This window comes from Tupaia chinensis, unplaced genomic scaffold (assembly GCF_000334495.1).
Source record: "Tupaia chinensis unplaced genomic scaffold, TupChi_1.0 Scaffold000154_1, whole genome shotgun sequence".
Classification (NCBI taxonomy): Eukaryota; Metazoa; Chordata; class Mammalia; order Scandentia; family Tupaiidae; genus Tupaia; species Tupaia belangeri.
The window spans coordinates 1,168,980-1,195,590 of NW_006159625.1; the positions used below are offsets into that span (position 1 = coordinate 1,168,980).

General features: G+C 36.0%; 1 long non-coding RNA gene across 1 annotated transcript; it reads left to right on the forward strand.

The window, feature by feature from the left end:
- Positions 1-3,962: 3,962 nt before the first annotated feature.
- LOC102487217 (uncharacterized) lies at positions 3,963-24,650 on the forward strand. Its single transcript, XR_003548941.1, has 4 exons — positions 3,963-4,055; positions 4,130-4,164; positions 22,538-22,606; positions 24,567-24,650. It is a non-coding gene; the product is annotated as an uncharacterized LOC102487217 (long non-coding RNA).
- Positions 24,651-26,611: the final 1,961 nt, after the last annotated feature.

Here is a 26,611-nt window from a genome sequence, read left to right on the forward strand (position 1 = left end):
AGGCAGAGGGAGAGAGAGAGAACCCTCAAGCAGATTTTCACACTGTAGTTCATCCCCAGTTGCAACCTGGGATCACAGGTATATGTAGGCCCAGTGTGTTTAGGGAGATCTCCAGATCTGAATCTAGAAGCTTCTCACGTGGGCCAGACTCACAGTGTCGAGTTACCACTGACTGGCTTTTAGTTATATATTTTATTTTTTTAGATTTGTTTAAAATGTATAGAGCTTCATCTTACAGTAACCTATCCTTGTTTTTCTTTCTCCTGTATCTCTGGCCAGCAGGTATAGATTCCTCTTTGAGGACTTTATTTTCATGAGATTTTCTTTTTCCTCATTTTTTTTTCCTATGGGATTTGTTGTCAGTCTTTTATGATAGTCATTTTCAATACATCTTTGATCATCTTTGAATTTCTGTTTCTATTATGACTAAGATACTAAAAATATGTTGGAAGTTTATGTGTATGAATAGAGTGGAAATTGTGAAGTACTTATCAAGCAGTAAGTTTCAGGAGAAAGACCTTGCTAATGGAGGGATATGATTTATACCTCTACATATTTTATTCTTGGGATAACTACATTTCCCAGAGAGAAATCCTCCAATACTCACCCTTCTCAGAGCACAGTCAGGGAGGTAGTTTTAGTATCTCAGTGTTCAGAATACAAACATTCATTTAATTTTTCTTTTTCATTAAGTTGTCCCTACTTTAGTTAATATCACAAAATGTGAACTTTAAAGACTAAGTCTCTGCTTTTTACCAAGTATGGAAAAGTTACTACCTGACAGTGTGGTATGGGAGAAAATACAGGGTTACCAATTATTCTTACACTGACGGTGCACCAGCCCTTCTGTTTCCAGCCCTACCTACATCTAATTTTCAAGGATACCTGTTGTATCCAGTATCTTTTTCTTTTCATTATACCCTAAGTGAAAACTAGCTTGTGCTTGGTATTACCTATGCCAGACACTAACTTTTAGCTTTCTCTAGACAATTAAATTTTTACCCTCTCTTGTTTTCCAAAATTTTGTTGACTGATCCTTCTAATGTTTTCTTCTCTCTTCTTTTTTCATTGTCTTTGGTTTAAAAATTACCTTTTTAAAATGACCTAGTAGTTGGGACCAGCAGTTAGTGTAATGGCTATGTTGCTGGACTCCCATGTAGTCAACCGCAGTTCGAGTCCTGGACCTGGTGACTTAAACTCTCACCGGGCACGTGTGCGTTCGCGCCCAGGATCCCGAGAGGAGAATGGAGGAGAAGGGATTGCGGTGTGGCCATCCCCCCTGGGGGGGTGATTTCTCGCTTTCTGTCTCTCTGTCTGTCTGGCGAGCACACGCACCCTATAGCAAAAACCTCCCCCCCCCAAAAAAAAGACCTAGTAGTGTCATTGTAAAACTAAGAGGGAGTGAGGGCAAGCTCATAGGATCAATTATCCAAAGAGGTTCTAACCCAAAGTCTTCAATATATATACCTTTTTTAAAAAACTTTTATTTTTTCTGAGGTATATCCTCAAATAACCTCCTCAGAATTGATACATACAAAATAAAACACCTATGTCTTTATGTGAAATTGTGTTTTCTCTGCTCTTATCTTTTGTTGATAGTTTGGCTGGGAATATAATTCTAGATTTAGAAATCATGTTTTTTCCCCCTGAGAAATTAGAGTAAACTGCATTACTCTATTGTCTTCTAGCATTCAGTATTATTGATTGCAAATCTGATACTACTTAGAAAATAATATATGTTATCTATTCATAATATTCTCATTTATCTTTCTGTCTTGTAACTTTATAATTATATATTATTTAATATTGTTCATTTCAATCCAGGGGTATTATCTTCTTCTGCCTGCCTACCAGAAGCCTAGTTTTATTCAGATAACAACCTCTCATAACAATCACAGCACTTGTGATTCAAGAAAACTTGCCAAGTCTCTACTGTAAGAATGATCTTTAATTCTAATCCTGTGATATAATCTCTTCCCCCATGTTACTGATTATTTTAGAAATAGTCAGGGGCCCCCATACTGAAGGTATGAGTTGCTAGCATCTTTGGAGAATTCTTTATTGTGCTTAAGATAGAATTATGGAGAGATTTTTACTCTCTCTCTTTCAGGAAATAGAAAAGGAAATAAAATAGCAAATGTATGTATTTCCAACCTTTGACCCTCTTCAATATCTTTCTGCTAATTGGCTTTACATATTGATGAGTTGCATTATAATAATAGCCTGGAGGTTTGTAAAATACTTTAAAGCTCTAACACAGCAGTTGTTAATAATGATACACAGTTCCTGCACGTGAACCCCAGGTATATACCCACCTTCCTATAAGACTACCTGAATGGAATCCAGGAGAGATTAAGCTATGACATTTTCCTTCTAGTAGAAATAAAGGCTATCTGTGGTTTTCTGTTGTTTGTTTAGCTCTTTGGTCTTAACTATTTATATTTGTATAGTTAAAAAGTTTGACAGAAGGAAACTAAAATTCAGAATGGAGAAGTGCATTTTTTAAGTTCACACAGTAGCTGGAGCAGCTGAAAATTATCTATCTATCTATCTATCTATCTATCTATTAGTATATCTCAGTTTGTTATCAGGTGCATGCACTCACCCTAGGAAGACAGAGAGAGAGGGATAGAGAGAGAAAAAGTGAAAAATCGTCCTTTATTGAGGATGGTCACACCACAGTACCCCTATTCTCCCATCAGGATTTGGGCATGCATGTGTGCCTGGTGTGGTTTTCAAGTTACCGAGTCTGGGACTTGATCTGTGCAATTGTCCATGTGATCTGAACAACTTAACCTCCACACTACCTCTTGTCCCAGAAACTGGAATTCAAACCATGCATTTTTCTTATGCAATTCAAGTTCTCCTTTTAGTGGACAGTTAAGAAATCTGGACTCTTGGGACCAGCAGATGGCATATTGGTTACATTGCTGGACTCCCACATGGTCAATCATGGTTCAAGCCACCACCGGACCTGGTTGCTTCAGCCTCACACCAGGCACATGTGCGTGCGTACCCAAAATCCTGAGAAAGAAGGATAAAGGATTGTGGCATGGTGATCCCCCTGGGGGGGGGGTGATTTCTCACTTTCTGTCTCTCTATCTTTTTCTGTCTCTTTGGCGATTGCACGCACTCTATAGCAAAAATCTCTCTAAAAATAAAAGAAATCTGGACTCTTGAGCAAATGGACAGTGAACTGGACTGAGATCAGGAAATCCAAATTCAAGTTAGACTCATCCATTTGGAAAATGTTATTCACTTAGACTCTTGGTTCACATTAGTGTAATTTTTTTCAAGGTTCAATTAGCTGTCTTTATAATTCTGAATGTTAATTTTAAGTATTATATTTTAACCTGCAAATTTATAAGTAGTAAAAACTTTGTCTGAATATTTTATTTATTTGGTAGTTACCTAGACAGAGCTTAAAAATATTCTTGAGAATGTGAATAATTTGTCAAATTTTGAAATGTATTTTTTATAACCATTTCCTCTCTACTTTAATATGTTAAAGAAGTATATATGGGTAAGACTCACATAATCATGTCTTTGGAACAAGTCCCATTGAGAATTCCCAGTCCAGATGTCTGGATAAAGAGAATGTGACCTTCTATGATGTTTTTGGTTGTTGTGGGAAATATACTCTGAATTTAATCCAGTGCCTTAGGATTTTCAAAATATAGATAGCTGTTTATAAGATTATTAGGCTGAAGAGTTTTTGAAATTAAGGTTAGTAGAAAATTTAGTTCATGATTAGGTGTCTCTGTGTTCATTACTGCAAAATCTCATTTAAATATTCCCTTGGTAATATAACATTTGAATTTCTAAATATCTCAATAGACATAACCAATAACATTTGGTTTTTTCAACTTGGCTTACTTGACTTTTAAGCCCCCTTTTCCTGTACAAAATCTGCTTTGTCACATTGCCACACAACATCCTGTTCCCTATTTTTCCAGGCTGACAGGAAACTGTCCACTAACTATAAGTGAAACAGGAAAATACTTCCCACCTGACATCTTCTTTGATCAAAATTTAACCTCATGAACATAAACTATGTAAGTAAGATTATCAGGGACTATTGGGGAGTTTCCTATTCTTTTTGGTGATGAAGTGAAAATTCTTTTTCTAGTGAAATATAACAGAACCCAGACTTTGAAATATAAGGTAAGATTCCAATATTTGAATTCTTGTCTTCATCATCAATAAATAAGTATATATTTTATATCTGCTGTGTAGTCAGTCCCTCCTCTCAGGATTAGCTTTATTACTTTGAAAACCAGCCAAAAACAGACCTGGTCACAGTGTAATTTTTTTTGTTACATTTGTCAAAATATTATGAAATAGAGATTTATTAAGTTACTTTGTGAAGGCCGATCATTATACTATAATGTTAATCATTATAAGTATATTTTAATACCTATATGTGCTGAGAAACATCCAAAAAGAGTGTAAAATAAGGAAAAGACTTTAAAGTAGAATTTGGACCTACAGTTATCTTAGCAATTGAATCATTCATTCCTTTATTCAATCAAATATATTTTCTGAGTATTTGAAATCTGCTACCCACCCTTCTAGAGGCTGGTAATGAAAAAAGAAGTTGTAGCCAGAAACAAGATGATGCTATTGAAGAACTATGTTCTGGGGAAGGAAGGCTATCATAAGATGAGATGAACAGAAAACTGAGCAAAGGAGAGGCTGTTAAACTTTGACTATTCAGATACTTGACCTCAGACCAACCCTGCTTTCCTTCTTGATGACACTTTAGACAGAGTAAACAAAAGCAAGTGTGTAGTTTAGAGCAAAAACAAGCAAACCTAAATCTTTGAACATTTTATCCATATCAGAATAATTCCACAGTTTAATAAAACAACCTGACTATAAAAATAGTTTATTTATTTATTTATTTAATTTTTGGACAGGTTTTTGCTATAGGGTGCGTGTGCTCGCCAGACAGACAAGAGAGAGAGAGAGAGACAGAAAGCGAGAAATCACCCCCCAGGGGGGGATGGCCACACTGCAATCCCTTCTCCTCCATTCTCCTCTCGGGATCTTAAGCACGCAGGCACATGTGCCCGGCATGAGTTTTAAGCCACCAGGTCTGGGATGCAAACTGCGTTCGACTACATGGTAGTCCAGCGACATAGCTATTACACTATCTGCTGGTCCCACAAAAATAGCTTATTTAACAATACTTATGACCTAAAGTGTGTATTAATTTTTCTTTAGCATAGCTACAGATTTATGGTACATCACATTGTAAATAATATGGGAAGTTCACATAAGAATATAACAGTGTAAATATCAATAAATACTGAAAATGATGAAGATATCAGTTTTAATTAAATGAATGCCTCAATGGGTTTCCTGATCCAAATTTGTTAAATATTCATTTAAGACTACTATTAAGGTTTCTTTAACATTGTGAAATGCTTTTGCAATAAAAGACTTTATATAACACTATAGATAAAACACAGAATGAAGCTGTCTCTTAGACAACCCTTTATTTTATTTATTTTTCTTTTTTGAGAAGTTTTTGCTATAGGGCGCGTGCGCTCACCAGACAGACAGAGAGAGACATAGAGACAGAAAGCGAGAAATCACCCCCCAGGGGAGATGGCCACGCCGCAATCCCTTCTCCTCCATTCTCCTCTTGGGATCTTGGGCATGCACGCATATGCTCCCGACATGAGTTCTAAGCCACCGGGTCCAGGACGCAAACCGCGGTTCACTATGTGGGAGTCCAGCAACATAGCCATTACGCTAACTGCTGGTTCCCATAGACAACCCTTTAAAAGTGTACTCTGCTCACCTGATTATTTTTGTCTGCCACAACCAATCCTTCATTAAAATACACAGCTGACAGAGGCCATCTTGAACTTAAAGTATAGAAAGTAACAGAAATTATTTTGAGGACATTGCAATATGTTAATTTCAGCATAATAATGCCCAATAAATAGGAAGGAACACACTTTATTTTTAATACAGTTGCCTAGATCCTATTCTTGAAGATACTGGAGAGAACCACTATGTAAAAATGTGACTTAAAGAAATATAGTGGACTGGCCCAGTAACTTGGCAATTAAAGTAGCCAGATCCTACATGGCTAACTGCAGTTTGAATCCCAGCCCCAGTGACTTGAAAAACATGTCAGGCACATGTGTCTGAATGCCTCAAATCCTGATGAGATAGAGAAATGGAGAAAAAAAACTGCAGTGTGAACACACCCTGCTGAGGATGCTTTCTCTCTCTCACTGGTGAACATATAGGTTTTCTTACAATTAAGAATTAAAAAATGCTATGCTTTGGGTGGAATCATGTCCCTGTAAAATCCATACATTGACATCCAAGCCACCAGGACTTCAGAATGTAAGTTATTTGGAGATTGAGTCTTTATACCCCAATCAAGTTTAGATAAGGCTATTAAGATGGGCACTATTCTAACATGACTGATACCTTTGGACAAGGGGAATATTTAGAGACAGACACACACACAGGAAGAATACCAGGTGAAAATGAGGGCAGAGTTGGGGTGATGTTTTTGCAAGTCAAGAAGGGCCCAAAATTGCCAAAAAAACACCAGAAGCCAACAAAGAGGCCTAGAAGAGATTCTTCCTCACAGCCTCACAAGGAACCATGACTGCTAATATCATGATCTCTAACTTCTAGCCTCCAGAACTGTGAGACAATAAATGTCTGTTGTTTCAATCACTCAGTTGTGGTACTATGATAGAAGAGCCCTAGCACATGAACATATTGAGTGTCTCTCCTAACACTGTCTTCAAAATGTTGCTTACTGTTTTCTTTAATCCTCACCAAATAGCTCTGTTCATTTGCTTTTGTAACTCTCTGTGACTTCTAATATTAGTAATAATAACATATAGATTTTTGTTCTTTTTAACGCTTGCCATGTCCCAAGTTCTGACCCTATAGGACAAATGAGGAATAAAGAGATTTTTTTTTTCATGTGGAAAGAGTAATAGTATTATTTTACTAAGTATTAATAATTAATATTAGGTATATTTTATCAAGTCAATGAGGTTTTTGTCATGAGCTTAAAGATACTAATGTTACTTACCCTAGTAGAGTAATCGATACCTTGAAGTTAGGTGCTGCTCCAACAAAATACAAAAATGTAAGTTTTAAGAGAGATTGCTTGTGATGAAGGAACAGCTACTTAGGATGAGAATGTGACAAAAGTTTTGCCAAAAAACAAGTGTGTACTCTAATTTAGAAGGAAGATTGACTGTTTACTATTCATTTCTAGTTAGATGTTAAAATGTTTCACAGCTCTGGTGTGTCTTATCTATTATTAACTACATTTTATAAAGTAATACCATAAAAAAATTAATTCAAAGAAAAATAAGCTTACAAGCAGAAATGAAAAAGAGTTCTAAAACACATGGTCTTTCAGAGTTGAAAAACCCAACTGATTGTAGAGCTTGAACTAAAAAGACTGAGTAACAAAGAATAGTAAAATACTTTCCAGTTGAATGAAATTACTCAGGGCAAAGATCAGAGTAGAGAAGTGCCTCAATCCCGATTGTTCAGAGAGCTCAGAGGTAGCCACTACTGAGTTGAATGGAAAAGAGGTATAAGAGTAAGGAAGTAGCCATAGGCACTCTAGTGTGCTTATGGTTACATAGAACTGGCTGGAGCAAATATATTAGAAATCTTCCCAATTTTTGAGAGAGTTATATTATCAAGGAAACTATAGTTCCAGTCTTGACAAAAGTCATTTTTCTAAATTGAATGTTATAATAAAATCAATTATTGTACTCTGACATACAGAAAGCAGTCTTTGGCTGCTTCATCCGGGGAGGGCAGGCTCTCCAAACTCATTCAAATGTGCCTAAGGAAAATAATGACAAGAGGCTGCAAGAGGGTATAGCTAGGCCCCCAAGAAGTGACGAGGTAATTCCTCCCAGAGAATTCTTTTTTTTTTTTTTTAGAGGTTTCTGCTATGGGGTGCGTGAGCTGGCCAGAAAGACAAAGAGAGACAGAGACAGAGAGAGACAGAGAGACAGGAGACAAAAGCGAGAAATCACCCCCCAGGGAGGATGGTCACACCGCAATCCCTTCTCCTCCATTCTCCTCTCAGTATCTTGGGCACACACACACACGTGCCCAGTGTGAATTTAAGCCACCGGGTCCAGGACTCGAACTGCGGTCAACTACATGAGAGTCCAGCGACATAGCCATTACGCTAACTGCTGGTCCCCTAGAGAAGAATTCTTATTACCTCACAAGTTCAGTGAGTGAGACTTCCACAATTATCTGTGTAGTTCAGAATGACTAAACAATATTGATTGTAGTGTTTTACCTATGCTCCTTCTTCCCAATTCAGAATATTCATGGTAGTCGTCCTGTATTTGGTGGTAAAGTGGGGGTTCAAATAATTTGCCATTTTGGTTCATAAGTCATCCAACCTTGAGGAGACATATATTGTTCTGGTAGAAAGGACAGAGATTTAAATCCTGAGACGAATGTAGTAACTGGGGAAACATTGGATTGTTCCCTATCGGAGGAGTTCGTGAGTTTGATATGTGAGAGGAAGTATGAGACAGATATTTTGTTGACCAGACTATGGACTCTGACTGAGACTTTTACGTGTTCAACAATTTCTTCTTCCTACGCACATATACATATGACTATTGCATATGTTATTCTTACAAGTTGAGGACCATGTGACTGGTCAATATAATGTTAACAGAAATAAGTTGAGATGCTTTGAGACCCAGCCTTAATACAGTACTGCACAATCTTCTGTCTTTGTATTCCCTTTCAGTGTTAACACATATTGTGCATATTTCATATGGACAAAAAGAAAAACCAGCCTTCATTCCAAAGTCAGCAATTGGTGGGTGGCTGCTCAGGAAAGCTGTTTGACCTGCATTGAAGTGTGACTTGACTAAAATATAAAGAGATTTCAAGGTATATTTGTTACCACAGCATAGTCAAGCCTGCCTTCCCTGAAACAGACATCCTAAGGACATCACAGTCCATGCCAGATCTAATTTCTCTTCTGCATCATATGCCCAACAGTTTGCAATTATGGTGAAAGTCAAGGACAATTTAATCCAAAATAAAGCTAGGGATTTCACCATAATTTGACAAGCCAACAAGAGTACCAGCTCCTAAATTACCCTGAGTGATACCTTTCCAGGGTATGGTTTCTATGCTCACCAGAGCTAATCATTCTTCAAAGGATAATTTTCATAAAGATCATAATAAGGGCTAGCCCCATAACACAGTGGTTAAACACTATATATTGATCACACTATGGCTAACTACAGTTTGAATTCCAGTTCTGGCAACTTGAAAAACATTCAGGTACATGTATGTGCATGTTCAAAATTCTGAAACGATGGAAAAATAGAGGAAAAGAATTGTAGTGTGACCACACCCTATTCAGGAGTTTTCTCTCTCTCTCTCTCTCTCTCTCTCTCTCTCTCTCTCTCTCTCTGTTTGGTGAGAGCACACACCCTCTAGCACAGAAAAAAAAAGTAAAGAAAAAAATCACTGGTAAGTTTTATTTCATTAAGTAATTAATATTTAATTGACAGACAAAATTGTATGTATCTATTATGTACAACATGATGTTTTGAAGTACAGTATGTAGAAATTAAGAATGTGTAAATCTAGTGAATTAGCATGTGCATTACTTCACGGAGTTATCATTTTTATACTGAGAATGCTTTACATTTATTATATCTTCTTCTAGACTACAATATGTTAACTATAGTCACCACTGGTAGCTTTTCAAAGAGATTTTGTTATACAGTCAGAACAGTTTCATATCGCACACTTAGATCTATTTGATCTAATTTCATCTCTAATTGTCGTTGGAGTTTCCTAGGGTTCCTTGTTCCTTTTAAGCAGAGACAAGCCTCATCGGTTCTCTTTTCTTCCTAGATTCTGGAAAAATGATCTACATACAGATATGAAAAAGACAATACAGCTAAAGGAAAGCATCACTTTTTACACTCTTCTTTGATAGTCCCTGGTTTGGTGCCCTTTTCCCTCGCTAGACCATGGCATTTCAGTGACATTTGAGAAGTATTGTAGAAAGAAGCTAAAAGTTCTTCCAAAGTTAGAATTGGTTGACAAGCATAGTATTTGGCCAATAGTTCACTCTCACTACTATACTGGCTTCCCAGTGGTCACAGACCTGACCCATGGTTTGCTCTTTTTCTTTTAGAATGTTTGTTTTTATTTTTCCAAACTGATTTATGAGACTATATGTGATGAAAGAAATACTATTTCATATGCGTTATATACTTTTTTCTTCTCTTTCTTCTTTTTTTGTCTTTATTCTTACAGTTTTTTTTCCTTGTGTTTTTCTACATAAGATCTCTATTTTGAGATTATAAAAAAAATCATTCATTTCTTCTATTTAACTTTTTATTTCTTTGATTTTTATAACCTCAAATCTTTGATAAACCTGGACTTAATTTTTGTATAAGCCATAAGACAAAATTTCAGTTTTTTTTTTCTTTTTCCCTCCAAATGACTAAGTGGTGATTCTGACCATATGTTTCAAACAATATAGGTTTTTTTTTTCTGTTTCCTGTGAGTTTATTATTCCTCTGTTAAATTCCCATTAGTACTTATTTTTATTCTTGGAGTCTCTATTCCTTTCATCTTTCTTTATTAAAAATATTTGTAATGTAGATTTTATTTTCTCCTGATTTTCTTCTCCCTAATTTAATTATTCTTTATATTGTTGTTGCCTTTTTATCTGTCCCCAGAATTATTTCCATGGCCACTTTCCTTCTCACTTTTTATATTCTTCCTAGATGGTCTCATATGTTTCCATGATTTCAAATAATATCTACATGTAAAAGATTCCTGAATTATATCTCCCAGTCTGGGGTCTCTGGAATGAGAATAGTCCCCTTCTATGTATAAGGGAACTTTAAAAATTTGTAGAAAATTAGAATTGGAGCATGAATTCATTTTGATACAAAAATATTGATGCATCTCCATAGTTTTTTCATAATGCACACTTTCTATTGAACTGTTTGAAGACCCCCTTGGATGTTTCTCTCTTTACTTATGAGCACCTCAAACTCAGTTTACATAAAAATGAATCTTTGTCATTCATATTTCTCCCAATAGCAGCCTAAATCTGTTTTCCTTTTTGACTTTCTCATTGCAGTAGACAGCAGTGGGCTCTTTGTTGCTTTATTCAGTATCTTCTCCCTTACCCACCAATCCTTCACATGATTGCAGAAGTGTCATTTAAAGCACACATCTGGGGACCAGCAGATGGCATAATGGTTATGTTGCTGGACTCCTACAGAGCTAACTGTGGTTTGAGTCCTGGACTCGGAGGCTTGAAACTCACACTGGGCTTGTATACGTGTATGCCTAAAATCCTGAGAGGAGAATGAAGGAGAAGAGCTCATAGTGTGGCTATCATCCCTGGGGGGTGATGTTTTGCTTTCTATCTCTGTCTCTCTGGCAAGCACACGTGCCCTATAGGGAAAAATCTATCTCTAAAAAACAAACACAAGAACCCCCACATCTGAGTATAGCCCTCCCCTACTTAAAAGCCATATGTGTCTCCACAATGCCAAATCTTTTAGCCATTTACAAACGCTCATCCTCATCTTCACCTTAACTTTCTAGTCTTGTCTTGCACTACCAACCCTGTCTTACATATCATCTGGGATGCTGTGTGTACACTCCCCTTTCACACTTTCAAACACTTGTGTTCAGTATGCTGAACATGTTATCCCACTAACGTGTATACTTAAGCATCCTTCATGATCAGTCTAATTACACAACTCCAGTTATTTCTTTTTCCTTTTATATCTTCGGAGAGAGAGAGATAAACATCCCCCAACAGGGTCTTCACACAGTGATCCACGTCCAGTCTCAGCAGGCCTTGGGTCACAGGCACACATATGCACCTGGTGTGCTCAGAGAGGTCCCAGGATTTGAAAGCTGTCCTCTCCTTAGTTTTCTTACAGCTTCTCAAAAGAAATATTACATTCTTGTCCCTATTCACTTAAAACAAATTTTAATGATAAATCTATCACAAAATGTTGTATTTGCTTATTTGAATGACTATCCTTGAGGACGGAGTTTATTTCTTATTTATCTTCATACCCATAACACCAAACAAGGACCATGTCATATACTGTGTAGTGAAAAATTGTCTCTAAAATATAAGTCAAACTAAGAAAATCCTTAGTAACATTTGTCTTTTTAATTTTTAAATATAACAGCACCTATTTAACTTTTCACTTCCAAATTCATTTTCTCTCGGATGATTATCTCTTCATGATTGAGTATTGTCTTAGTGCAGAAATAACTCCAGATCTAGCTCCTACACAACTTGAGATAATGAACCCAATATCTTCTCTATGCTTTCTGCAACAACCAGCGAAGGGCATGTGAATGACAGAAGGGACTAGAATGAATGATTCTATTTTATCATTCATTTTATTTAAATCATTCTATGATGACTGAGGAGCTAGCCGGAAGTCAGTCATCTTATCATCTTCAACAGCAGCAGAGTGTTAGCACTCCAACAGGGTAAGTATACTGAACTTAATGGCTTCTTACTTCTTGACCAAAGAAAATTTCCCTTGTTATTATCTTTTCATTGAGGCCGCTCCTTACCAATTTATTTAAAATTGTAACTGTTGTATACTTCTGATCCCCATACTCCACTCTTTCTTTTATATACATGGTAGTTACTATCTTATAAGTACTTATCTTATTAGTTATTATAGTATATCATTTACATATTTGTTAATAACTATCTACTCTAGATTGTTTGTGATAAGTAGTACTTGCATGGTACTACCTTTTCCTTCAGCCTGTATCTGTGTCTTTACATATGAAGTAAATATGTAACAACAACGTACAATTGGAGTGTACTTTATCTCCATAGCTTCTTAGTTAGAAATTTATTTGGTCACATTGGAATACAACATCTATCATGTATTTATCTACTTTATTTTATTGTTTGGATCTTCAGGGAAGGGATCATTATTATCATTATTATCATTATTTATTAATGTGTCTATATATCCAAGAATCACTATTGGCATCAAATTAATACTCAATTTATGCTTGTGAAATGAGTAAATCCAGTATGAAGTACCTGAAAATGGCTCTAACTAAAGATAAGACAGACATTTATAGAGAAAATATAAAAGTTTATTGAAAGATACAAATTTGTCATAAATGGGAAAATTAAATAAAAAAGTGTTAAGTATTCCTAATCTATAAATGCAATGAAATTACATTAAAAATTGCAACTAGGCATCTTTTGTGAACATTGATAAGCAGAATCTACTAATTCATACAGAAGAGCAAAAGGCAAACAAATACTAGATGATTTGAAAAAAGAAAATATAAATGCCCCTTCACTAATTGATTAAATCACATTATGAGGCCAAATAATCACTTTAGTGTGTTGTTTGCACAAAGAAAGGAAAAACAACAATTAAACATAAGATAATGCAAAAAGTAGAACTACGCATATGAATATTTTATTTATGACAGGTGATATGAAAATCAATTTATTTAATAAATGAAGAAAGGAAATTCATTATCTGATGTAAAAATACTATTTTATCGCCTGTCTAAATACATAAATTCCAGAGAGATAAGAGCTTATTGAAAAAATCATTTAGATCACTAAAACAAAATAGTAGTTAATAGTTGTAGAACTCTGTGGCAAAAATTCCTAAAAGTAAGGTGCACAGCATAATGTAATGTTCTTTGCTGAAGATGATGTGTATGATAATATCCTTGACTTGATTGTTACACACTGCACACATGCTTTGAGAAACCATATTGTACCCCACAAAGACACACAACTAAATTCAAACAAGAAATTGTAAAATAAATTTTAAAAGGAAAAAAATCTACAGCAGAAACTGAAAGCCCAAACCTCAAAGAAAGAATGATAACCTTTACCTTTTAAAATTCAAAATAGCTGAATATAATAATAAAATTCAAAACTACTTGCAGTGCATATAATTAAAAGTCTTTATCTTGATAACATAATGCACTACTAGAAATGGATAAGGAATAGACAAAAAAGCATAGTATTATATGGGGGACATTTGTAAAAGGCAATTCATGGATTAAAAAAATAGATGGAAAAAAATGTATGATAAACATGTGAAAAAGATGTTTAACCTTGATAGAAATTGAGATGACAGAAATTTTAAAGGTGTGATATTCATTCACACTCAAGAGATTGGCAAAAGATAAATTCTGAGAGTATCAAGCATTGTCAAACATGTAGAGAATTGGAAACACAGACACTGTCAGTGGGAATGTAGCCAGTCACTGTGGATAGCAATTTTTCAATATCTATTATAGTAAAGTTAAAGATTTGCATATTTTAAATCCCAGCAATTCTACTTCTAGTACTGCATAATAGAAAAACCCTAGCACTTTTACAAAAAAAGACAAATACAAAAATGTAAATGAACATTTGCATTAGTATAGATTGTCAGTAGCCTACAAGTTCATAAACATGAGCTATAAATGAAATGCACTATCTTTACACGAAGGAATATTATAAAGCAGCTTAAATGAATTCATTAGATATGTAAGTATCAATATAGACCATGTGAAAACATAATATTATATTTGAAAAGCAGATGAATATACATGGTACTATTTATATATGCATTTAAGATGTAAAAACAATATGTATTTTATGATTATGTACAAGTGTAATAAATATACAAACACTAGTCTCAAGATGACTCATACCAAATTCAAAAGAATAATTAATTGTGGGCAGTGAGGTGAAGAATATCAAGATGCAATGATTCACAGTGTGTTATACTATTTCATAAGTGAATACTGTATACGTGAAAGTGTTATATTATTATCCATGTATTTTTGTATGACTGAAATATTTTATATAAAATGGGGATAGTAAAAGTACCTGCATAATAGTGTTGTTTTGAGAATTAATTGAGATAATTCACATAAATAACTTTTGTAAAATGATAAAAGTCAGTGAAGCAGAGATAGGTTTTCTATAAAATAACAATAATCACTTAAAATTTGTAATGAAAAATACATCAAGAAAATATCTAGCAATATCAATAAAACATTAAAAATGTAATAAATGAGGCCTGTATTAAAATTCATGATATTACTGAGATAAACACCAACTCAAATAAATGGAAAGATAAACTGGGCCCCTAGATAAGATTGAAATTTGTAGAGATGTCACTCCTTTAAAAATCAATTTATATGTTAATCATACTGTAAACAAAATTTAAAGGCAAACTACTAACAGGAAAGAATATTTTTAAAGAATTTGGGTAAGGGGATAATATTTCAATAGTAAAACCACTTCTAAATTAACATAAAAATTTTGAATTCAGAAGAATAATAAGGTTATAAGGAAATGAGTAGGTCATTTATAAATGATGAAATACAAGTAGCCAGTAATCATATGAAAAATGTTCAATCACACTAGTAATTAGAGCTACAATCTTAGGAGAGCAGTAAGTTTCACTTTATCCAATTAGTAGAGATTTTTAATAATCTAATAATACTCAGTTGGACATGACTCCCATAGGGTGACAGGAAAAGGTCAGGAAATTCCTCCATAGATAATAATTATAAAACATGGGCAAAAACAAATCCTGAATGAACCATAGTCACTGGAAAATACCCAATGGCAAACTCATGTATATATTTGTATATATTTTACATATATATGTATATGTATATATATGTATGTATGTGTGTGTATATATATGAGTTATATATGCACATGTATGTATATATGTGTGTAGATGTAGCTATGTATGTATGTGTGTGTATATATATATGTATATATATATGTATATATATATATATATATACACACAAACATATGCACTCACTAGAGAGAAGACAGAGATAGTGAGAGGGAAAGTAAGAAATCATCCCCTAGAGAGGATGGCCATGCCAAAATCCCTTCCCCTCCATTCTCCTTCTGGGATTTTTGGCATGTATACTCATGCACCTGGTGTGAGTTTCAAATCACAAGGCCCAGGATTCAAACCACAGTTAGTCATGTGGGAGTCCAGTGCCTTAACCTCCGCACCACTCACTGGTCCCACTTCAGAAATATTTACATTTGAGAAATATTCATCAAGCAGAGTGCCACTGCACTGAGTAAAAGCTCTAAGTTTGTGACTTTCTTGTCTGAGGAACCTCCACAATTCCTTCAGTGCAGGTATCAAGAGACCACAACCTTAATAACTTGAAGAGCCAGATAATGGAATTCATAGCTATAGAAGACCTGGGAATTTAATACCCCCCAAATCTGAGCATAAACTCTGTTCAGATCCTCTGCTAACTGCTCAATTTGTGTTTTAAAAATTAATAAAGAATAAGATGCAATTATGATAAATGAATTACAAAATAATAATTATATTTTGAATAGTACTTCATGATCTAAAATAATGCTATGTGGAAATACCAGAATTCAAAACTATATACAATGTGTGTTTACCTTTGTAGAAGAAAAGGAAAGAAGGATTTGCAAATGTATCCTAGGTATTAACTGTTTCCTGCTCCATATGGGAATCATTATTACTATTAATTTTGGTGATAGAATTTGTCTTGGTTGTCCAGGCAATTTCAAATTCACAATCTTCCTGCCTCAGTTTCTGGAGTAGCTAGGATTACCACACCCAGCACAGGCATAGATATTCTAAAGTGAATTCTTTTCTAAAACACTTCCTGGGTGTAGTCTCTCCTAACACATAGCTTTGTCTGAAAATGTGTCAATATTTAGCTATATCATTTCTATCTATTAGATTGCTGGGAAAGTCATGACATCTTTTTCTATGCAAAAGTGCTTCATGATTTTCCTGACAACACAATGTTTCTATATCTATAATCTTGGAATTTGTTTTTCCCACCATCCCCTACACTGCTAACGACAATCATTAAATTTCTTTAGTGGATGTTGGTAGGTATCAGATTACTGTTTTATTTTGATTCTATTAAATACAGTAAGTGAATGATGTAGGAGATCTATTTAAAATGCCAATACTTGCCATTTGTCATAAGTTTTATGTTGTAAAATATTTTAATGTAATAAAATGTCTCATGTATGTCTAAAAATGTTTGAGTAGTTCAGAGTTGTCCAACATATATTTTAGAGTATATGAAAAACATTTTTGAAGATTATTGCCTAAAGAAATCTGTTAAACAATAACTTTAGTATATACTATGGATTTTACCAAAAATCTTATAGCAGAGAGAGAACTCAAAACGTAATTTAAAACTGTTTTATTACATGTTTTTGTTCTCCATGGCACTTTTAGGGCACACTGCCACAGGAATTTGAAGATTATTTTTCTGTGTTTCTCAGTTACAGGTTTAAAGCAATGGTACACCCTCTGGGAGAGCCCTTCTAATCTAGAAACTCAGTAGTTCTAATCCAGTGTTCTCTGTACTAAGATCATTGTTCTGCAGAGCCAACGATTGTCTGCTTAGTACAGTTCATGTACCAATGAAATGAGAGAGGAGGAATTTAAGCAAAGGGGAGCCCGAGGGCCCGGGGCCCAGGAGTCCCATATTTAATCTTCAGCATTCCATCCCTTTGTTAAGGAACTGGAAATACCAAGTTTGATTCTGTCTGACAAAAGTTTTTGGTCACAAATATAAAAGGATTTTTTGAAAATGTGCATTAATTTCAACATCCGTATATTAGAAATATGGTCAATACCACTCCTTAAACCAGGAGAGAAGTTCCTGTCTTTGGAATTAGATCTAAATCAGTAAGAATATAACAATAAGTTTTTGCTCACTTGAGTACTCAACAAATACTTCAAAGACATTGTTTTCTTGCTCATTTAAGTTTCTACTCCAATATAACCTTCATGTAACACATAAAGAAAATGAATGTACACTTAGCATTTAAACAAAGATGTAAAAAGGTTTTAAATTTGTGTGTAGAAGGTGTCAGTATTTCTAGTGATGAACCTACCATTACAGTATTTCATTAAGAGTGCAACATTTCTTACACCAGTATTATTGATGAGAATTGATATATCTCTTGACATAAATGTTTTGATATTGTAATAAATAGTACAAACAGAAATAAGTCTCATTAAGGCAGATTTCTTTCAGCTGGGCTATTTGCCTGAGTTTAGCATTTTGGAGTACAGGATCTTAACTCTCATAGGTTGGTTAATGTTCAGATTTATGTATTTTAAAAGTATGGAATTCTTGAGATCAGTAGATGGCACAGTGGTTACATCGTTTGACTCCCATAGAGTCAACCACAGTTCAAGTCCCAGACCTGGTGGCTTAAAACTCATACCAGGTACATGTGCATGCCCAAAATCCAGAAAGAAGAAGAGATTGCAATGTGGCCATCCCCCGCAGGGGAGTGATTTCTCTCTTTTGTCTGTCTCTTTCTGTCTCTCCAGTGAGTGCACATGTCCAATAGCAACAAATATCTCTTAAAAAATTGATTTTTTTAAATCTTAGACAAGAGGTATGTTGATATATAAACATATGTGAAGGTAAGTATGAAGATGTTAGATGGTAAGACACACATTGCCCTTCTTATGGCGACAACACATAGGTCATTTATATAGAATATAATTCATTTAGTCTTTACAACAACCTTAGGAGGCATTATTACCTCATTTTCGAAAATAAAGACAGTGCATCACAGAGGGTTAATAACTTCCCAAGACCCACACAGTTATTACGTACTGAAATCAAGATACGAAATCACAGTGAACGTTTCTAGGCAAAGAAAAAGTATCTCAGGCAATGAGACCAGCATATACAAAGGTCTGGAAGTGATGACATGATGAAGTGATAGAGTCAGGAAATGAAGGAATGAAGCTTATTGTGACTGGATTATATAGATTGAGGGAGCAGGAGAGATTGAGTTAGGAAGATTATATCATGCACACCTTTATTTGTCATGTTAAGTAATTTGAATTTTGTTTTTAAAGTAATGAGAATCCACTTTTAAATAACAAAAAGACAAAATTAATTTTGGATTTTAGAAAAATTGTTCAAACAATATCAGGGATTAATTTAATTATTTTAAGGCCTAAGGCAAGGCAGGAAGATCAGTGAGGAGGCTTTTGTAGTAACCCAGTTCAAATTTGATTACGAACTGATCTAAGGTGCAGGCAGTAGGGATGGAGGATAGATGTTGCATGGATAAAATGATTAGGTAGCAATTTGGGAAAGATAGATGTCTCAATACTGGTTTTTTTTTTTTTTTTCCTCTCCAAATCAACCTCATTTTTTTAAAAGTTCATTTTCCATGAAAGAGAGAAAGAGACAGACAGATACCCCCAATAGTGTCTTCATACTATGACCTGTCCTCAGACTTGTCTGGCCCAAATGGTGGACATATATGCATTCACATGGACAGAGAGGCCCCTGGGATGTGAATCCAGGACTTTCCCATGTAGATCCAGTTGTGCTACCACTATACCACTACCTGGCCCATTAACCCCATTTTTTATGACTTTTCTAGCTAAAATGGCACTAGAAAACTCGATGTTTCTGAGGCATAGGTTTTCAAGTACCCCATGTAGTCCAAACTGAGGAAACTTTTCTCCTTCTCACAATAGGTAACTATGGTAGACTGACTATAGTGGTGAACATGATTCCCACATGTAGGGTCGATGCCACATTGTGATTCCCTTTCCGTGAATATGGCAAATCCTGTGGCTTACTTCTAGCCATAGAGAATATGGCAAAGGTGAGAGAATATCATGATTATGATATGTAAGACTACAGTTCTTGAGATACTCTTCCCTTGTACACTGGCCTTATGGAGCACCATTCCATTTAAAGGAAGCCATGGAGTAAGAAATAAAGACCCTCAGTTTGGCAGCCTTGAGGAGGTGAATGCTGCCAACAAACAAGTGGGCTTAGAAGCTGATGCTTCTCCAGTTGACCTCAGATAAAATCCCAACCCTGGTGGACACTTTGTTTATAGTCTTGCAAAAGACCTACTCAGGCTATGCCCAGATTCATTCCCAACAGAAATTGTGAAAAAATAAGTATGTGTTGTTTTAAGTTGCCAAGTTTGTAGTAATATTATAATGGAGCCAAAGGTAACTGATACAATGACCAAGAAGTATACATCAACGTGCTCTACCAAAAAATATGGCCTATGCCAATTTGTGGCACCTGAAGAAAACTAAACATTGGCTGTATATTTGATCTCCTTAGCCCCCAAAAACCAAGAAAGAGGAAAACAGGAGACTTGAGGTCCAATGAAGTTAACCCCTGAAGAGTATGAGGGGTTCACAGAATTGGGGAAGTGTTCCAGATGCTTAGGTTAGAAAACAAAGACCAGCCTGGTTCTAAATCTTCAGAAAATAAGGAGGGTTAGCAGGACAATCTCCACCTTGAGTTAGATGACTGACACTGAAGATAGTGCCACAAACAGATGTAAACCCAACCTGGGAAAATAGCAACTTGCCTGAGGAGGCTCAGCAATCAGAGAAAAATATATCATTTAGAATATCTTAGTCCACATACAATAAAATGTTGCTAGAATACAACCAATGGCTTTCAGAACAGAAAAATAATAACAGCACTTACATAGAGTCAAGTAAAACTAAAATTGTAATGTCCCAACGTAATAAATTGGAGGGAAGGGTAATCACTGTTGATAGCCAAATTAAAGACCTGGAGTATCAAAGGAAAATGAATATAGAAGAACAAAGAAGAAAAGGCTAATGGTGTTTTTGGCATAGTATATGTAAAAAGACACATCTTTTATTTTATTTTATTTTATTTTATTTTATTTTATTTTATTTTATTTTATTTTATATTTGCTATAGGGCACGTGTGCTCGCCAGACAGACAGAGAGAGACATAGAGACAGAAAGTGAAAAATCATCCCCTGAGGGGATGGTCACGTCACAATCCCTTCTCCTCCATTCTCCTCTTGGGATCTTGGGCACGCACGCACACGCGCCCGGTGTGAGTTTTAAGCCACCGGGTCCGGGACGCGAACTGCGGTCGACTACATGGGAGTCCAGCAACATAGCCATTACACTAACTGCTGGTTCCCAAAAAGACACATCTTGGAAATAACCTTGAAATCCATGAAAAAGGCATATATTACATACAGAAAGTTATGCTGGGCCAGTCAGTGGCATGGCGATTAAGTCAACTAGTCCCCATATGGTTGACTTCACAGTTCAAGTCCCAGATCCAGTGACTTGAAAAACATTCTGAGCACATGTGAGTGCATGTGTGCCTAAAATCCTGAGAAGAGGGTAGAAGAGAAGAGATTGAAGGGTGGCCATCCCCTCCAGGGTGTGTGTTCCCACTTTCTTTCATTCTTTCCCTCTCTAGCAAACACACGTTCTATGTCAAAAATTAAAAATAAAAACAAAGTTAACCATAAATTAAAATGAATACCATAATACTAGCACTAGACTTTCTTATCTGCAATATTTGAAGCTAGAAACATCTCTTATTACTATGAGAAAAGACTGAACCCAACCAAGATATTTCTCACTTGTGAGAGTGAAAGAAATACTTGTAAAAATGCAGAATTTGAAATACATCATTAGGTGTGTTTTTGAGAAAGATAATGATGAAAGAAACCTAACTGAAACAAATATCCAAACAAAATGCCAAAATCAAAATTTTATACTAAAGAATATGAAGAAATAGTGTTAACCAATAATCACAGCTTATTATAAATATTAGGGTGCAAGTAACATGTATTATTAGCTCTATACTGAAAGGGAATGTCTGGTAACAGTCTAGAGATGAAAGTATTAAATTCTCTGAAATATAATCTTGATGTAGGTGTGAAGGTATAGAGAGGGAAGAAATCTAAGTATTCCAAAGCTCTCATTCTTCAAAAGGATAAGGATGTGAAAGGAAAAGGAGAAAAGAAGGATAATTTTATAACAGTATCACTTGAGAGCATCACTCAATGCCATGATATTTCATGTATAATACTATTAAACAACTGGGCACTTTAATGGTTTTTAGGGAGGTTATTGCTTTTTTGTTTTTTGGGTTTTTTTGGAGAGGTTTTTGCTACAGGGCGTGTGTGCTCGCCAGACAGACAGAGACAGAAAGCGAGAAATCACCCCCCAGAGGGGATGGCCACGCCGCAATCCCTTCTCCTCCATTCTCCTCTCGGGATCTTGGGCATGCACACACATGCGCCTGGCATGAGTTTAAGCCACCGGGTCCGGGACGCGAACCACGGTCGACTACATGGGAGTCCAGTGACATAGCCATTACACAACTGCTGGTCCCAGGGAGGGTATTGTTGTATCATTATTGCATGAACCAAAATACTATAAATTCATGTTATAACATCTGCCTTATCATTTTATGTCTGCAAAGAACCTTGAAACCCAAACAAAACAGTGAGTTGTTTTATTCACCAAATCATTAGACTATTTGACAAGGGCTACCAATACTCAGTGAAATTTCCTAAATGCTTTGCTTCTTTTGGCAATTGCCAAAATTGCTATTGCTAGTTGCACTAAATGTTCATGTTCCTAATAGTCTCTTCCATTTGCAGGAAAACTAGAATTGTAGCAGCCTAAGTGTTTGCAATTCCTTAACGGTGCTGCATTGTTCTCTCACCAAGGTAACACCATCTCTCATGATCCTTAGCTTTCTTGATCTTATTTGTATTCTAGCGGTTCTAGTACTTCTGTTTGTGTATTTCTGTCATGGATCTATGCCTCCACTATGACCGCCTGAGTACAGGTGGTCTCTGCATTAATACTTGACACCAGACTCTCCTGTGTCTTCACTGTGTCCTCTGCATCCTCAAGACTCTTGGGAACCAGCAGTTAGCATAATGGCTATGTCGCTGGACTCCCAGGTAGTTGACTGCGATTCACGTCCTGGACCCAGTGGCTTAGAACTCACGCCGGGCGCGTGTGCGTGCGTGCCCAAGATCCCGAGAGGAGAATGGAGGAGAAGGGATTGCGGCGTGACCATCCCCCCTGGGGGGTGATTTCTCACTTTCTGTCTCTATGTCTCTCTCTGTCTGTCTGGCGAGCGCACACGCCCTATAGCGAAAAACCTTTCAAAAAAAAAAAAAATACTCTTGCTCTGGCTCAGTATTTCCTGCTCTCTCTTGTCCTGAAAGTAAGTTTAGACAAATTGTAACATCACCAAATGCCATTGATGGCTATATCAAATCTCTATAGTTTATGCTTTCCCCAAGGGATTACTTTATCCAGTGAAATCAGACTTAGAACACAGAGAGCAGTGTGTTTCTCATTAGAGCAGTCAAGGGGAGTATAAAGCCCACCCACTAAACCTTTTAATCAACCTCACACTTTCATTGAAAGAATGTTCCAAACATAAATCTTTTGTATAAACTCTTTACTTCTAGTTTATTTAATAATTTTCTTTAAGTAGAGTAATTTTTCCTATTATTTTTCTTTTTTCTTTTTTTTTTTTTTTTGTTTGGCTATAGGGTGCTTACTGGAGAGGCACAAAGAGAGATAAAATGAGAAATCACGCCCCAGGAGGCATGCCCATGCTGCAATCCCTTTTTCTCCACTCTCCTCTAAGAATTGTGGGCACACAGGCACCTGTACCTGACTTGTTTTTCAAGCCACTAGTCCAGAACTCGAACCACACAGTAGACCATGTGACATCCAGGCACCCCAGCCTCCATGCCACTAGCTGGCCCCATTTTTATTTTCTAAGTTATTATAAGATGTGAAAATAGGAAGATCCACAGATCCACAGATGTAAGAACCACTCTTAGAGCTAAAGGATTGAGATTTTATATACTGACAAATGGTCTGGGGCTGATTGTCAATGTCCCAAGGTCTTAGACACAAGACAAGAGGGAGGTGCTAAGAGTGTCCATGCCCTAAGACCTCAGACACAAGACAAGAGGAAGGTGAAAAAGGAAAGAAACAGTTGGACCTGAGTTGTCTCATCAACATTTGGAAGAGATGAGGTTGGGAAGAATATACTGCATAATGCAAGAGAAAAAGAAGAGAAGAAACTGGAGAACAGTGAGTCTAAGATAAGTAGGGAGATAGTCACAGCAATGGAATGAGCTGTGAAGACTGAAAGGAGGTTGAGATGGTGGAAACTTAAAATGGGGACAGTGGTGGGGGTGGGGGAAATGGGAACCTGTGAATTAGGCAAGGGTTTTGTTTGAGAAAGAAGGGACTGATGAGGACCACATAAAAGCAATAAAGACCCAAGTCAAGAAACTAAAATGAAGGAAAGGAAGTTAAGAGATTGCTAAAATAGGTTTGAGGAATAGTCAAGGGCCAAAGGACTACAGGGGGAGAAACCAGGGTCATCAAAACATACACACAGAAGCTCTTGAGACTGAAATCAGCACCCTATCCGTGAGTTGGTGTATTATCCTGGCACTACCTAAAATTTTCTTACGAATCATGAATGATAACTGAACTGTAGGCTGGCAAAACCCTGGTATGGAACAAATATCTCTATCAATTTTACCTCGTATAAGTCTTCAGATGTGTACTCTAGGATTTATAGGAAAGAGAATCAATTAATTAATTAACATTAATGAATATTAATGCTCACTCTTCCATATTATCCAGTCAGTTTATAGGGAAGCACAAACATCATGAGAGAAGAAGGCTACTGTGAGCGGGAGAAACCAACACTGAATTTGCTGTGTGCCCTTCCAGGTAGGTATTTATATCACTCCACTTAAAGGCAATATGGCATTTAATAATATAGTTTAAATATACCACATTTAGGAATTTTTTTATGCCTTAGAGAAAGCTGCAGGGTATAGAGGTATTAACCTGTACTTTAAATTTTAATAGCTAGCTATCTTGACACCTGTCTGGTCATTAAGACATCCTGGAACCATACAAATCTCACTCTAGAAAGCATTTGATATAATTATCATTACCACAGGTCTACTAATGAGAGTGTAACAGTGATTAAGCAATTTTCTCTCAGTTCCAACTCGTTTCTAGTTGGATTTGTGATACTGGGACTGAGCCTCTGCAAACTGCATTTCTCCTTTGCCATCTGCCCCCCTGTTAAGTTTGACCAATAGATGGACACTAGAAAAATTCAAGAATTAACTTGCTGCTTATTTGCTTGTTATTTCTGCGTCTTACCTCACAAATAGCTCTTACCCTTCTTTCTATGAATAGTTTGTCTAAGTTTTCAGTTTCTTCTGTCCTTCTGAAAATTACACTTACTGACACCAAGATGCTAGACCAAGCAGTAATACTTACCCCTTCAGAAGTCTTACTTCAAGCTCTGATAGGATCTTTGAGATCCCTTTATGCTTCTAGATTCTGTTCACCTCAGCCATTGTTAAGGTGACCGTTGCCTCAGTGTCCCCATTTTGCCTGGCCAGCTGTCCAATATGTAACCAATACCTAGCTTATAATTATTTAACCAATATTTTATATTAAATTATCTGTGATGAAATAAAGAATGGAATTCTCATTTTCATTAATGAATTCTGATTAAGTCAGAGAGGTACAAGGTCTTCTGAAGAAAAATATATAGAAAATTTCTAAAATTATGAGAGGAGGAGAGGGGACTGTGGAATTGCCATCCCCCCAAAGGATGATTCTCACTTTATCTCTCTCTGGGTCTCTCTTTCTAGTGAGCACATGTGCCATGTAGCAAAACGAACAAAAAATTCTTACCAAATCTACCTTTTTCCAGGCCATTGTATTCCTTGCAGTTGTTAAGAAACAGTCTTACTACCACCAGCTGTCCTAGCTCGTATTTCACTTCTGAGGGCTGTCAACCCTCTCCTAATCCACCCAACTTACTTATTATTTCAGAAACATGACTATATGACTGCCTCCTCTTGGGAGTACACATGACAGTTGTTGTTTATCTCTTCCTCTGAGTGTTTTCTATCCCCCTTCTCAAAAATTACTTCTCACGACATTCTAATGGAAGAGCAAAATGGTCACCTTGTTAAACATTTTGTTTAGTTAACTAAAGAGAAGCATAAAATGTACTTGTGTCTCCAGAGTCAAGAGATCTTTCCCATTGTACTCTTATTTTTCCTTCTCCTTGAACAAATAAATTCCTCTGGAAATGCTGCCACTTCACTTAGTCTGATACATTAGTATCTTTTCTAGCAAATGTATGTATGAGAATATATATCAACATTAGAATTTAATCCTGGCCCCATCAATTCTCTGCCTCCCATGAAATACTGTGACAACAGAAGCCCCTAGGTCAAAATGTAAAGCCCTATCCACCTGACTGGAACACGTAAAACTCTTCGCATTAGATAGTCAAGTGGTCTTTACTATTGTGTTTAAGATAAACTCACTGCCATTGAAAGCAAACTGGAGAAATGTCACCCCCAACCTGAGCTTTGAGTTTTTCCTGAGAGATTCTTTGGGAGGTGGAGTTTATCCCTCTCTCCATTGCTTTTCTTCAGAAAATACATGCAGAAGGATAGTCAGCTTACATTCTATATGAAAACACAACCATCTGTGGTCTTATTTATTGATTTACTTATGTGTTGCAGCTTAAAACTACTCTGTGTTAATTTGTTGTGAACCAGTATTTCCTAGTGTGAAATACAGATTTCTTCCCTTTCCTATTAGAAACAGAGTAGATAATTACATTTCTTACTACTTAATTATTTGAC